The sequence below is a fragment of the Bubalus kerabau genome, chromosome 21 (assembly GCF_029407905.1).
Source record: "Bubalus kerabau isolate K-KA32 ecotype Philippines breed swamp buffalo chromosome 21, PCC_UOA_SB_1v2, whole genome shotgun sequence".
Lineage (NCBI taxonomy): Eukaryota > Metazoa > Chordata > Mammalia > Artiodactyla > Bovidae > Bubalus > Bubalus kerabau.
In genome coordinates, this window is record NC_073644.1 from 52,225,883 (window position 1) to 52,242,257 (window position 16,375).

Here is a 16,375-nt window from a genome sequence, read left to right on the forward strand (position 1 = left end):
GAACACAAGATGGGAAGACATTACCAACATGACCTGCCCCACTACACAGCACTCACTCCCAACTCATCAGAAAAACAATCAGGAAAATTTGAAAATGTAAAATCATTTCACCACAAGCAAAATGTCTTCTCAAAAATAAAAAAATGAAAATGAGGCTACAACTGAGTAAGATTCCAAATGGTTCATCTGTTAACCAAGCAAGGCAAGTCATTCACCAATCATGAGTCAAACCATGTTTGATTACAGCAGACAAAGAAATGTGTTCAGAGAAAATAAAACAACCTTAAGACTTGTCTTTTAGTGAGAATAACTGCTCAAAGAACAGTCTGTATGGAAGAACTACGGCCATGAATGGTTTCCAAAATAACTGAAAAGACAGTAATGCAGTACAACCTGCTGAAATCTGCTGAGATGAACCACAGACGGTGGCAAACGTGTGTAGCAGTGAAAAAGCTCACCCAACAAGTCTACAAACCTTGTGAAAACGCAAGGTGTTTACAAACTTTTGTTTCACTCTGGAAAATAAACACCTTTTTACAAAAACATGTTATTTCTGCTAACATGTAGATTTAGTATTTCTATTTTTAATTAAATTTTTTTAAAATGCAAAGTGTTTAAAGCCTATTCATTAAATGAGCAGAATACTCTGTATAAAATATTTGAATCTATCTTGCTACTGAACCAGGAATGCCAGTAGTTAACCTCATCCACTCTCACGAACTTAACTATCAATTCCATAGAGTTTTTCTAGAAATAAAAGTTGAATATCCTGATACATTCTACCATGCAACAATACAATGGCTTAGCAACAGTACAGTTTTATTTAAATTTTTCAAGCTCAGGGTTGAGACTGAAATTGTTCTGAACAAGAAGAACCCCCTTCAATCACTGTTATTAAACACTGAATGGCTTTGGAAATTAGTTTTTGCTGCAGATTTAATAACATTTCTCAATGAATTCAATCTAAAATTAGAAGGCCAACAGCACTGATCTGTAAAATTAACTGATACTGTGTGAATCACAAGTAACAGCAAGCTGTTTTACACACTTCTGATGCTGTCAGAAATCAAAATAAGACTTGAGATCTCCAATCCCACACAAGTATGCAATAAATAAATTTTTCAAAGTCAAACTATACTTCCAATAGCATTTTTCAGACCTCAATGCAGGTACAAAAGTACTTTCCACATTTCAAAAACTATTTTACTGTGCAACAAAGAGTTTCCACATAATCTCAACTGAAGTGATCAGTCCACAGTAGAATGATTTACTAAAGGGTAAATATCAGAAATGAATCTAACATAACTCTATAGATGCCTTCTAAGTGATTAACACGCTCTAGTAAAACCACACAGGGGATTTCCTGGCAGTCCAGTGGTTAAAACTCGGACTTTCACTGCCATGGACCCAGGTTCGATCCCTGGCTGGGGAACTAAGATCCCACCAGCCATGTGGTGTGGCCAAAAAGTTATATATATGCTCGTAAATTGATGTCAGTATTTGGCAATATTTGTTGTTTAGTCTCTTAAGTCGTGTCTGATTCTTTGCAACCCCATGGACTATAGCCTGCCAGGGTCCTCTGTCCATGGAATTTCCCAAGCAAGAATACTGGAGTGGGTTGCCACTTTCTTTTCCAGGGGATCTTCCTGATCCAGGGATTGAACCCGTGGCTCCGCGTCTCCTGTACTGGCAGGTGGCTTCTTTACCCCTGAGACAGCAGGGAAGCCATTGGCAATACTTACTGTTGCCTGGGAAATCCCATGGACAGAGGAGACTGGCAGGCTACAATCTATGGGGTCACAAATGAGTTGAACACAACTTAGTTGCTGCTGCTGCTGCTGCTAAGTCGCTTCAGTCGTGTCCGACTCTGTGCAACCCCATGGACTGCAGCCTACCAGGCTTCTCCGTCCATGGGATTCTCTAGGCAAGAACACTGGAGTGGGTTGCCATTTCCTTCTCCAATGCATGAAAGTGGAAAGTGAAAGTGAAGTCACTCAGTCATGTCTGACTCTTAGCGACCCCATGGACTGCAGCCTACCAGGCTCCTCCATCCATGGGATTTTCCGGGCAACAGTACTGGAATGGGGTGCCATTGCCTTCTCCCACAACTTAGTTACTAAACAACAATAACAAAAAGGTATATTCAAAGATGAAATACAGAAAATCTCATTATACATCAGCATTAGATATAAACATGTGTGATAAATTCTGATGATAGGAAACAATAACTCAGAACTCCAACTAAGTAATATGGTATCCCTTCTTCCCCAGAAGAAATTTCATTCTTCTCATTAGGAAACCTCTCTTAGCAAAAAAAGTTCTCAACCATTTTTAGCACTGTATTTTTAACGTCATCAATAAACACTTGTAGAAATTTTCTCTCCCTTGTTATGTGAGTATCTACATAATGTTCTTCATTTTGCCTCTGGGTCCACAAAGCCTAATTTTTACGATCTGGCCCTTTAGACAAAATGTCTGCCAATTCTGGGCCTAGAAGAATAAACTGAGGCAAAGAAAAGTTAAGTGACATGCCCAAGATCAAGACGACAGAGTTAGAAAGTGACAGATCAGGTTTCAGGCCATGGCAGTCTAGGTGCAGAAACCATGCTCTTTACCACCATGCCACACTGTTCCCATAAACCAAGAACAAGATGTCAAGGTAATAAACAACAAGAAAAGAAACTTGACATTAAAACTTGATTTAAAAACTCAATGGACAGAAGATAAGGTCAAGGAAACACCCATAATCAAGAACAAAAAGACAAGGGACTTTTCTGGTGGTCGAGTGGTTAAGAATCTGCCTTTCAACGCAGGGACACAGGTTCAATCCCTGATCGGGAAACTAAAATCCCACAGACCACAAGGAAACTAAGCCCGCGTGCTGCAACTACTGAGCCCACGCACTGCAACTAGAGAGAAGCCTGCACACGGCAAAACAGAGCCTGCAGGCTGCAACAGAAGGTCCCACCAACGAAGATCCTATCATGCCACAACCAGGACTGGACACAGCCAAACATTAACAAAAATAAATATTTTATTTAAAAAAGAACAAGACAACAAATAGAAAACAGGACACAAAAAATAATAAGAGCCATTTAGAAGGTCTTAATAGATTAGTAACAGGAGTTTCAAACCGAAAGTATGAATAAAAGAGAGGAGCCTACATTCAAGACATTCAAGTCAAGTGGCGAACTGCAAAGGTCTGGGGTTGTACTTTACCTGCGTGCCAACAAAGACAACGAAGCCTCTGGGACAGGGATGAAAAACAACTCACTGCTCGTGGCAACAGCAGTAGCCAGAGTAACGTCTTGCGTAAGTTTCCTGGGTTCCAATCCCCACAGGTCCTTCCACATACTTGGTAAAAATCAGTAATGTGCTCATAGAAACATAAAGTAAATAGAGCTGGGGGCGGGAAAACAAGGTAAACTCAGCTTAGCAGTGACATTTATGCAGTCACAATAGTGTAAACGCTAAGCGCCGATTCTTAAGTGTCCACACCAAAAGGGCTGGAAGAGGGATAGGAGGAGAAAAAGGACCTCTTCCACCGTAACAGGAGTCAAGAGATATTACCTAAAATTGATAAATCACAATATAGTCATTTAGACATATTACTTACAAACATAGTTAAAAGTAGCTGTCTCCAGGAACCACACTAAAAAGGATAGTAGGTAAGACATGGGACTGCTGATCTTTTATAATATTATAAATTATTAAAGTATTTTATATAATAAAATACAAATAATATTATATTATTATAAATTACCTAACAACCCGCAAGTGTTGCTTTAAGTATTAACTCTTAATTGGAGTCAATTAACTCTCCTAAATTGGAAAGAATGTGCTTTACTATTTCACAATCATTGATTTATATTAACAACTCAATGTGCCAATATCAAAGAAGAGGTGCAGGGCTGATAAAACAAACTAGCAATACCTAAGCTCCATCATACTGGTTATGGAAGCACGACTCTGTCAGTATTTTGTGAGCACCTATCATGTGGCCAGCCTAATACTAAGAGCCAAGGTTAAAACTGGGAAAGATGGATTTTGTTTACAGCTGAGAATGAGATACAGACAAATCAACAAAAAATTATAACATGGCAACTATCCAAGACTCAGTGAAAGCTTCCCAGAGGTCATGCCATAAAAAGCTAAGACCTAAAGGACTGGCCTGGTTGGGTGCAGGGGTTCAAAGTAAAGAGAAAAGCCTGTGAGTAGGCCTGCTGCTGCTGCTGCTGCTAAGTCGTTTCAGTCATGTCTGACTCTATGCGACCCCATAGACGGCAGCCCATCAGGCTCCCCCGTCCTTGGGATTCTCCAGGCAAGAACACTGGAGTGGGTTGCCATTTCCTTCTCCAAAGTGAGTAGGTTTTGCCTAGGATTAGGCAAAACAGGCAGGGTCCATTCCAGGAACTGAAAGAAGTTCAACATGGCTGGAATAGGGAGGGAAGCAAAGAAGGCCAGAAAGCAAGCTGATGCCTGAAGGGGATAATTTACTAAAGGGCATCTCTTCTACTATGCCCACTGTAACCACAATATTGCATCTCTCTCTCGGTCTTCTAAACCAGTGAACTCCTCCCAGTACAGTGATGATTTCAAAATATCTATATCTATGCAGGTCAGGAAGCAACAGTTAGAACTGGACATGGAACAACAGATTGGTTCCAAATAGGAAAAGGAGTACGTCAAGGCTGTATATTGTCACCCTGTTTATTTAACTTCTATGCAGAGTACATCATGAGAAACACTGGGCTGGAGGAAGCACAAGCTAGAATAAAGACTGCCGGGAGAAATATCAATAACCTCAGATATGCAGATGACACCACCCTTATAGCAGAAAGTGAAGAAGCACTAAAGAGCCTCTTGATGAAAGGGAAAGAGGAGAGTGAAAAAGCTGACTTAAAGCTCAACATTCAGACAACTAAGATCATAACATCCGATCCCGTCACTTCATTGCAAATAGATGGGGAAACAGTGGAAACAGTGTCAGACTTTATTTTTTGGGATCCAAAATCACTGCAGATGGTGATCACAGCCATGAAATTAAAAGACACTTACTCCCTGGAAGGAAAGTTAAGACCAACCTAGACAGCATATTGAAAAGCAGAGACATTACTTTGCCAACAAAGGTCCGTCTAGTCAAGGCTATAGTTTTTCCAGTGGTCATGTATAGATGTGAGAGTTGGACTATAAAGAAAGCTGAGCACTGAAGAATTGATGCTTTTGAACTGTGGTGTTGGAGAAGACTCTTGAGAGTCCCTTGGACTGCAAGGAGATCCAACCAGTCCATCCTAAAGGAAATCAGTCCTGAGTGTTCACTGGTGCAACTGATGTTGAAACTGTAACTCCAATACTTTGGCCACCTGATGGCAAGAGCTGACTCATTTGAAAAGACCCTGATGCTGGGAAAGATTGAGGGCAGAAGGAGAAGGGGACAACAGAGGATGAGATGGTTGGACGGCATCACTGACTCAATGGACATGGGTTTGGGTGGGCTCCAGGAGTTGGTGATGGACAAGGAGGCCTGGCGTGCTGCGGTTCATGGTGTCGCTAAGAGTCAGACACGACTGAGTGACTGAACTGAACATCTAGTCCATAACCATCCTGTGGGTGTCAGATCATTTATCTGCCAAGCCATAAATTACCATCTGGACACAGAAATCAAGGGCTGTACCCTAGAGATGACAGGGTGAGAAGCTGGAAAAGGGGATGGGTCACTAATGACAGTGGGCTTCCCAGGCAGCTCAATGGTAAAGAATCTGCCTTGTCAACATAGGAGATATGGGTTCAACCCCTAGGTTGGGAAGAGAAAATGGCAACCCATTCCAGTATTCTTGCTGGGAAAATCCCATGGACAGAGGAGCCTGGTGGGCTACAGTCCCTAGGGTCACGAAGTCAGACATGACTGAGCATAGCACCCTAATGACAGTAGAGCCACTGCATCAGCCCTGAACTGTCTACCTCTGGACTGCTTTTACATAAGAAACAAAGTAATGATATGTTTAAGCTAGTATTTGCATGTATAGCCAAATCAAATCTTGACTGACACAGGAGGCTCTGAAAATATTCTAAGGTGGAGGGTTGCAAGAGATATTTTGAAGGAATAATTGTCAAGATTCAGTGATTGACTCAATCTAAAAAAGAAATTTATTATCAGTCATGCTGCTGCTGCTAAGTCACTTCAGTCGTGTCCAGCTCTGTGCAACCCCATAGACGGCAGCCCAACAGGCTCTGCTGTTCCTGGGATTCTCCAGGCAAGAACACTGGAGTGGGTTGCCACTTCCTTCTCCAATGCATGAAAGTGAAAGTGAAAGTGAAGTCGCTCAGCCGTGTCCGACTCTTCGAGACCCCATGGACTCCAGCCTACCAGGCTCCTCTGTCCATGGGATTTTCTAGGCAAGAGTACTAGAGTGAGGTGCCACTGCCTTCTCCATTATCAGTCATATTACATACCAAAAAAGTTTGGGTTTTTTTTTTTCCCCCAATGACCCTATCAGAGAGTTACAGTCACTTTGGGGGCCTGCATTTTTCAACTGAGATATAATTCACATATAACATTATATTAGTTTCAGGTGTACAACACAACAAATACTGTATTGCAAAATCATCACCACAATCAGTCTAGTTAACATCTACCACCATAAACAGTTAATTTTTTTTCTTGTAATGAGAAATTCAAGATCTACTCTTAGCAACTTTCAAACATATCAGATCAGATCAGATCAGTCACTCAGTCATGTCCGACTCTGTGCGACCCCATGAATCGCAGCATGCCAGGCCTCCCTGTCCATCACCAACTCCCGGAGTTCACTCAGACTCACGTCCATTGAGTCAGTGATGCCATCCAGCCATCTCATCCTCTGTCATCCCCTTCTCCTCTTGCCCCCAATCCCTCCCAGCATCAGAGTCTTTTCCAATGAGTCAACTCTTCGCATGAGGTGGCCAAAGTACTGGAGTTTCAGCTTCAGCATCATTCCTTCCAAAGAAATCCCAGGGCTGATCTCCTTCAGAATGGACTGGTTGGATCTCTTTGCAGTCCAAGGGACTCTCAAGAGTCTTCTCCAACACCACAGTTCAAAATCATCAATTCTTCGGCACTCAGCCTTCTTCACAGTCCAACTTTCACATCCATACATGACCACAGGAAAAACCATAGCCTTGACTAGATGAACCTTTGTTGGCAAAGTAATGTCTCTGCTTTTGAATATGCTATCTAGGTTGGTCATAACTTTCCTTCCAAGGAGTAAGCGTCTTTTAATTTCATGGCTGCAGTCACCATCTGCAGTGATTTTGGAGCCCAGAAAAATAAAGTCTGACACTGCTTCCACTGTTTCCCCATCTATTTCCCATGAAGAGATGGGACCGGATGCCATGATCTTCGTTTTCTGAATGTTGAGCTTTAAGCCAACTTTTTCACTCTCCACTTTCACTTTCATCAAGCGGCTTTTGAGTTCCTCTTCACTTTCTGCCATAAGAGTGGTGTCATCTGCATATCTGAGGTTACTGATATTTCTCCCGGCAATCTTGATTCCAGCTTGTGTTTCTTCTAGTCCAGCGTTTCTCATGATGTACTCTGCATATAAGTTAAACAAACAGGGTGACAATATACAGCCTTGACGAACTCCTTTTCCTATTTGGAACCAGTCTGTTGTTCCATGTCCAGTTCTAACATATAATACAGTATTATTGACTACAGTCACCACACTGCACATTACATTCCTAGATGATTTATTTCATAACTGGACATCTGCATCTTTTGATCACTTTCATCCATTTCACCCATCCCCACCCCTTACCTGGTGTCTGAATTTTTAAAACAATGCTAAAAACTAGAGAAGACATCAAAAACTATTGACCAAACTTTCCTAGAAGAATGAAAACAAAAAGTCTGTAGCATATAAGAGCTATGTAAACTTGTTCTCAGCCTTCCTAAATTATTTCGTCTACGAACAGACCAACACAAGGATCACTTAAAACTGCAAGCAGCTTTTAAGAAGTTCATAGAGTTAAGCTCAACTAAGAATCTTACGAGGGAAAATAAGCTTAAAGATAGGCACAGATATTTAACGATTCCCATCATACTTTTTAATAATAATAAGTAATTATTACCTATTAATATTTATTATTATATTTTCATTATATTTGGCTTAGCGGTAAGCTAAAACACACCACCATCAGAGAGACAAGACCTTCATGCTCAGAGGCAGTTAAGACCCTGAGAGCTAAGCTGGAAAGTGGAACCCTCTCAAGAAACAGGATGCCAAAGTACAGGACTTCCTGAAATCTCTACTGAGAAGTTTCAGCATCTTCTCCACAGCCTGGGAAAGGAAGAGCAGCAAAGGCCATCATGATCCTCTGCTTTTCAGGCCCACAACCATGCAGCTGAGTCACATTAAGGACAATCCTGGAAAGGAATTCGAGCCCAACTCTCACAGCAGTTCGTTCTTCCTGAAAATTTTCTCTCCCTCTGTCTTCCTATTGAACTAGAGGTGCCTCCATCCCCCACCAGGACAGACAGCACCTGGTCTCTCACTCCGGGCAGGGAACCATCACTCCCCCAGAGCGTCCTGTGACTTGAGCATTATATATATACTCTGATTACAAGTATGCAATACTGAAAAAACATGAATGTGGAAAAGACCGAAATGAAATACAGAAAGACTTTACACATTATTGCACTTTTTTAAAAAAGGTCTCACTCTACAAATGTCACAGACATTTCCCACATTATCCGTTTACCATCACTAAAGGGAAAATGAAACAGTCCTCTCTAGCACTAACCCCATTATCTTACGAAGCGAAAGATGACACACTGCATTTGTAACAGCAAACAAAATCACTTAACCAAGTATCCCCGAACATACTGTGATAGGCAGAGTAACAATTCCCCAAGATGTCTACATCCTACTCTTTGGAACCTGTGTTTCTGGTGTTTTACATAGCAAAAGGGACTTTGCAGGAATCCTTAAGTTAAGGACTTTAAGTTGGGGGAAATTACTTTGAATTACCCAGGTGTACCTGATCTAATCACATAGATCCTTAAAAATGGAGACACTTTCCCAGCAGTGGTCAGATCAACTGCGTAACAGAATGATGCAACGAGGCTGGTTTTGAGGATGAGGAGGGTCACAAACGAAGGAATGTGGTTGGGAGAGGCAAGGAAACAGATTCTCCCCTAGAAACTTCCCAAAAGGAATACAGGCTTGACCAACTAACTTTAGCCCGGTGAGACCCATTTTGCACTTCTAAAACACAGAACTTCAAAAGAATAAGTTTGGGGACTTCCCGGGTAGTCCAGTGGCTGGGACTCTTGTACTCCCAATGCAGGGTGTTGGGGTCCCATCCCTGGATAGGGAACTAGATCCCATGTGCCACAACTAAGAGTTCGTAGGCCACAACTAGATCACACATGGTGCAATGAGGATGGAAGGTCCTGCATGCCACTACTGAGACCCGGCACAGCCAAATAAATAATTTAAAAAAAGAATACGTTTGTATTGTTTTAAGCCACTAAATTTGTGATTTGTTACAGTAATCATAAAAAACTAACATACACATTAAACAACTTCTAACAATATGTGACATCGTCTAGAGGAGAGAAGCATAATCAAACTGCCCAAATACTTGAAGCATTATCAGAGATAACAGTTACTTGTGCATTTTGTGATATAGTTCACTTCTATTTTTCTCATGCTCTCACAAAACTCCACCCGCTAAAAAGTCAGCCAAAGTGACAATTCTTAAAACTTTCTATAGAAGAATGAACCATATCAACCAAGAAAATAGAAGCGTCAGGAGAGCAGGATTGACTGGAAAAATCCAGGACTGACTGGAAATAATACTATATTTTTCAGAAAGTCAAGCATCAAAATGTTTGCACTGCTTATTCAGTATCAGATGGATGCCACATTTTAAAAAATAAGTCCTTCTAAATATAAAAGATTATTTGGGGTGTATGCTAATCATATTGTGGGTATATTAAGAAGAATGACTCAATCTTCTAGAGATATATATACTCAAATATTTACAAATATTTGAAGTGGGACTATATTTACAAATATTTGGAGTGGGACTAGCAATTGACAGAGCCATAAATGAAATTAAATTAGCCTGAGTTACTGTTAGAGCTGGGTAATGAGTACATGGGGGTATATTATATTAGTCCAGGTTGAACTTTTCCAAATTAAAAAGTACAAAGTCCCTGAGCTATTTATCATCATAATATGGATTTAAGACATTTAATAGGTGAATAGTTTAAAACTCCTTCCTGTAACATTTGTTGTTCAGTCACTAAGTCCTGTCCGACTCTTTTACAACCCCATGGACTGTAGCCCACCAGACTCCTCTGTCAATGGGATTCTCCAGGCAAGAATGGTGACCCAATGGTCACCATTTTCTTCTCCAGGGAATCGAACCCGAGTTTCACCTGCATTTCCTGCTTGGCAGGTGGATTCTTTACCACAGAGCCATCTGGGAAGCCCTCCTATAACATCTGCCCCACCTCAATTTTCACCACGTGCATCAATTACTATTTTATTCCCACTCATTTTGCCTTATTTACTAATCTAATGAGTTTCAGGAAGTCACCTATCAGCTAAAAGACTGATTCTTCATTTGCAGAATGGGAAGAGTTATATTTGCTCAGTCTTAGTTACAGAATTATCCAAGATAAACAACACAAAGCAGGATATTCAGAAATCTACATTACCAGTAAATTTCAAGCTCAGCAGCAACCATTCACCTATTCCCATAGATCCTCTTCCCTCCCACCTCCAGTTCCTCTCTTGAGCCTTCAATTGACCTGCCCAAAGCCAGGGTCCCTCTGAAAGGGTGCTCTAAACACATGCACGCACTTTCTTCCGGGGTCCCTCTTCCACCGTCTACACACACGTTTTCATCTCTTTCAGCACACTTTCTCTCTACACATCTCTCCCTCCAACCTTCCCCTCTTCTAAGGATTCTACCCAACCTCCCCCTTAGCAAGTCTACCCTGAGCATTCCTCTGCTGGCACTATTACAATCATCCCAGTACTTCTCTGTATTTCAGTACTATCATCCTATCAACTCTGTTAACCCAGTACTGTTCACCAACACTCGACGAGCTAACTTCCCACCCTCGCACCTTTCAGTTAAAACACAATCTCTAGTTGCCAGGGAGTGCGGGAGTGGAAAATAAGGAGTGACTTCTAATGGGTACAGGTTTCGTTTTTGGGTGACAAAAATGTTCTGAAATTAAGATAGCTGCACAACCCCGTGACTATGCTTTTTAAAATACAATGAGTTAAAAACAAACAAACAAACAAAAAACACTGAGTTATACTTAGATAATACTCTTAAAGGGTGAATTTTATGGTATGTAAATTACACCTCAAAAATTTGCCCCCCCCCCCCAAAAGCAATATTATTGCTCGGCTGCCCATCACACGCCCACCGGTCACCTCAATCCCACACCCTCATCACCGACTTGCTCTTCGGTGGCCCACACGGCCTGAGGCCCGCCCCCACCCACTCGCTTGGTTAACACACCCCCTCACTCCTCGGCGCCGAGTGCCACTGAACCCTGGATGCAGGGGGCGGCTCTCGCGGCCCAGGAACAGCCCCTGCACGGCTGGGGGACTCTTTTGGCCAGCCCCGGCCGGGGAAGGGGAGGCTGCTCCCAAAGCCGCTCTGACGAGGGGCTGGCGGCCCCGCCCGGCTTCCAGGGTCGCGCGGCCGGGGGGCGGCGCCACAGCCCACCTGCCTCAGCCGGCGGGGAGATCCGCTTTCAGCGCACGGACAGACGGTTGGGTAACAGCGGGGACACGACGAGCCTCGGTCACCGCCGCAGCCGGGGTGGCGCACGCCGCCTCAAGCCTCCATGTTTCCCACGTCTCCACGGCTCCGGCTCCGGCTCCTCGGCTCGGCTCCTCGCCTCGGCTCCGGCCCGGGCAGCGTCAAGGCGGAGGCCCGGAGGCGGGGACTGAAGAGAGAAGCAAGCGGGGAACGCTGCTGGGGGCCGAACAGCCCAGCGCGCGCCCGCTGGCGGTCACGTGGCGTGCGGCGCGCGGGCTTCTGGGAAGTGTAGTCCTGAGCTGGGGGCGTTAGGCGTTTCTCCGCCCGCCTGCGCTTCCAGGGTAATGGCAAAGCCACGTGGCAAAACCGAGACACTGCTTGACTTTCTCACCCTAGTGCTGACGTCCTGGCTTACCCCGCAGCGTTTGTACTGGGATCTTACGTTTATTAAAGGCCCCTGTTCATTCCAATCCAATAGTCACCTCAGAATCAAGCAGTTCCTTGGAGGACTCTGAAGAATTTGGGAAATAGGGAAATAGTGTTTGATGGAGCTCGGGTAGCAGGGACAGCCTACCATCCTGTCAGAAAGAACAGGTCCGACATAACAGAGTGTCGATATGGTGCAGCGCCAAAAGCATGGAATTTGTAGTCAGATAAGCTGAGGTTACCAGGCTGATGTCACTGAGCCTTTAGTTCACCTCTCCAGCCAGTTTTCTCATATAAAATATGTATGCAAGACCATGATTATACTTCCCATACAGAACGCTTGTCAATGTCATGATAGTAATTAACTCAGATAATGGATTGCTTTCTATGTGCTGTCGAATATTTAATTTCTTCAAATAACGCTGTGAGATAGGTAACTGTTATTTCCTTAATATAAATAGTATATGCCAATATACTGAAGTATATTGAAGTATTATAGAGGTCTTACATATACTTTTCCAGCTTTTATTGCCAGCAGGTTCTCTGAATTTGCAGAATTACTACAAAAAATAAACTAAAATACAAGATACCTGGGAGCCTAGCTAAAAAGATGTGGACATGGCTATGCAACCGTTGTAAATAATGCTATGAAACGAGTTGCCAGTCCAGGTTCGATGCACGATACTGGATGCTTGGGGCTGGTGCACTGGGACAACCCAGAGGGATGGAATGGGGAGGGAGGGGGGTTCGGGATGGGGAACACATGTATACCTGTGGCGGATTCATTTTGATATTTGGCAAAACTAATACAGCTATGTAAAGTTTAAAAATAAAATTAAATTAAAAAAAAAATAATGCTATGGCTACCGTGTTCATGATACATGGAGTAGAAACAGTATGTATGGTGTTATTTCATATAAATATAATTTATTTTTGAAAATTGGATAATTATGTTTATAATACTTATGTATGTACTCCCAAGGGGGGAGAGGCTAAAAGAATTTTAACAGTTATTCTCTTTGGGGAATAAGATCATGCATGATTAAAAATAGTTTTTTTCATATGTGTTTTCTAATTTTTCTGTAATATGTATATGAATTACATGATAATTAAATTTATGAAGCAAAAAGAGAGTCAAGCACCAAAATAAACCTCAAAGTACTTTAGAATTTTACCTCTACAAAAAGTATACAGTCTGTTCTACCCCAGAATGACCTAGCAACAATTGTGCGCATCTCTTCAGAACTGACTTATAGACCAAGAAGAAACTTATTCTATTCGAAGCAATCCTGTTTGTGAGATTTAATATCCTCTACTTTTTGTATTTTTTGGATAGCTTAAAATAAAAGTTTCACTAGAAACCAGTATTCCTAGGCACTTGTCATAATGTTGCTAAGCAAACATGATAATTCAAAGAATAATAGTAGAGTGGTTTTCACAATATATAATGCATGAGTTGGAGTAGCAGTCTTTTGAAAACTACTTATTGTGTTTGTAATGTGCAAAGTATCATCCTTGGTCACCGACTTTCAATACTGCCTGCACAAATAGCACAAAAACTTTGACTGACTTTATTTCAGTGTCTAGTTAGTGCAGAAGCACTAACAAGAAAGCCATAAAAAACCTCACACTAAATGCAAGGGGTATCTTGGATTGGATCCTGGAATCAAAAACAACAATAGTGGGAAAACTGATGAAATCCAGATAAAGTCTGGACTTTTGTTGAGGATAACCAATGTTAATTTCTTAGTTTTGACAAATGTGTGATGGTTAAGTAAGATACTAACATTTAAGGGAACTGGGCAGAGGATATTCTGAAACTATTTGTACCTTGCAATTCTTCTCTAAATTAAAATTATCCCATGTGGCAGCTCAAATAATGGCCACCTAGAAGATGTTCACATCCTAATCCCCAAAATTTATGAAGATGCTAGGTTACATGGCAAAGGGGAATTAAGGTTACAGATAACATTAAGGTTGCTAATCAGATGACCTTAAAATAGAGAGATTATCCCTTATTTATCAGAGTGGGCCCATTGTGATCACAAAAGTAGAAAGTGAGAGGGAGACAGAAAAAGTGAGTCATAAATATGGTTCTGGCAGAAGATCAAGTGATTCAACGTAAGGATCAGGCATTGCTGGCTTCAAAAATGATGAGAGACAGGATGTGGGAGTGACCTCCAGAATCTGGAAAAGGCAAGGAAACAGATTATCCCCTGAGCCTTCAGAGGAGAACACAGTCTTGCCGATACCTTGATTTTATCTCAATGAGACTGAGTCAGACTTTTCACCCACAGAACTGTAAGATACTACATTTTTTTTGTTGTTTTAAGGCACTAGATGTGTTATAATTTTTTTGTAGCAGTAGTAGAAAACAAACACGCTCAAAAGTTTTAAAGTATAAGTAAAAGAAAACTTACAGGAATTCCCTGGTGGTCCAGTGGTTTAAGACCTGGGCTTTCACTGCCATGAACCTGGGTTTAATCCCTGGTCAGGGAACTAAGATTCCCACAAGCTGTGCAGTGAATCAAAAAAAAAAAAAAAAAGCCAATAAATAAATAAAAATAAATTTAAAAGAAAACTCTCTAATGGCTACCTATCTTGCCAACTCATTCCCAGTCTGGGACTGTACAAATACCCATGCTACTTAGAAAGTAACTATAAAACAGAAAACGCACAGGGCTTCCCTGGTGGCTCAGGGGTAAAAATCTGCCTGCCAATGCAGGAGACAGGTTTAATCCCTGATCCGGGAAGATTCCACATGCTGGGGAGCAACTAAGCCCATGTGTCACAGCTATTGAGCCTGTACTCTAGAACTCGGGAGCCACAGCTACGGAGCCACTTTCTGCAACTACTGAAGCCCTCGAGCCCTAGAACCCAGGCTCGGCAACGAGAGAAGCCACCACAATGAGAAGCCCAAGCACCGCAATTAGAGAGTAGCCCTTAGTTCCCTGATAAGGGACTGAACCAAGGACCCAGCAGTGAAAACACAGAGCCCTAACCACTGGATCGCCAGGGAAGTCCTCATCAACATCGTACGAATAAAATTCATACCTGCAAAACTGAAACTTCCTTTAGCGTTAAAACAAATAGAACTGAACCAAATCAACAACAACAAATTATTCCACCATGGTCCTTCAGTAGTAAATGGTTTCTAATATGATCAAATAAATGGCTATGGAATGATGGAACTTTTCCTAGGTTTACCCAAAGAATGAAATATACTGCAAATCTCAAAATGAGATTATATCTGTAAGCTTGATTTTCTCTGAAGCGCTAAACATGATTCCCTCCTTCCATCTCCATTAATCAGACCATGTCCCTCGCCTGCTAAAAGACTTCCAGTGGCTTCTCACCTCATTCAGAATCAAAACCACTGGGGCTTCCCTGAAGGCTCAGTGGTAAAGCACCTACCTGCCAATGCAGGAGGAGACATGGTTCCAGCTCTGATTCCCACATGCTATGGGGCAACTAAGCCCGTGCCCCACAGCTGTGGAGCCTGTGCTCTAGAGCCCGGAAACTGCAAATACTGAAGCCTTTGCGCCCTTGAGCCACAGGAGCCACAGAGCAACATGAGAAGCCCCCGCAGAGAGGAGCCTGCACACTGCAGCTAGAGAGTAGCCCCGGCTCTCCGAAAACAGAGAAAAGCCCTCGCAGTGACAAAGACCCAGTGCAGCCAAAAAATAAATAAATGCTTTTTTTTAAATACAATAGTATTTAAATGGCCTACAAGATGCCTCAATCCAAACCCCATCCCACCCCTCTAATCTCACCTCCACTTGCCTCTGTCAGACCTAATTGGAAGGGCCTCCTTGCAGGTACTCCTAGCACACTCTCAGGTCAGGACCTAAGGTACCTACTGTTCCCTCTGCTTGGACCACTCTTTCCTCTTTTTTTAGTAAAGAATATTTTATTGCATGCCATATAAATTCCAGACATGGCTCTAGGCACTGGGATGTTACCAACTGTATAGTTTCTTGCCTTCAAGAAACTTACATTCTGGTGAAGTGAAGTGAAAGTTGCTCAGTCATGTCCGACTCTTTGTGACCCCATAGACTATATAGTCCATGGAATTCTCTAGGCCAGAATACTGGAAAGGGTAGCCTTTCCCTTCTCCAGGGGATCTTCCCAACCCAGGGATCAAACCAGGTCTCCCACATTGCAGGCGGATTCTTCA

General features: G+C 42.4%; 1 protein-coding gene across 5 annotated transcripts in view; it reads right to left on the reverse strand.

Moving 5' to 3' along the window:
* DYM (dymeclin) overlaps window positions 1–12,058 on the reverse strand; it is a 400,054-nt gene extending 387,996 nt beyond the window's left edge. For 2 of the 5 annotated variants that reach the window (XM_055559054.1, XM_055559053.1), the window contains exon 1: window positions 11,737–12,051. The gene's annotated coding sequence lies outside the window, so the exon portion shown is untranslated. Of the gene's footprint in view, window positions 1–11,526; window positions 11,666–11,736 lie in introns of those variants that run through there. The other 3 variants (XM_055559056.1, XM_055559055.1, XM_055559057.1) reach the window with 3 other exon arrangements.
* Window positions 12,059–16,375: the final 4,317 nt, after the last annotated feature.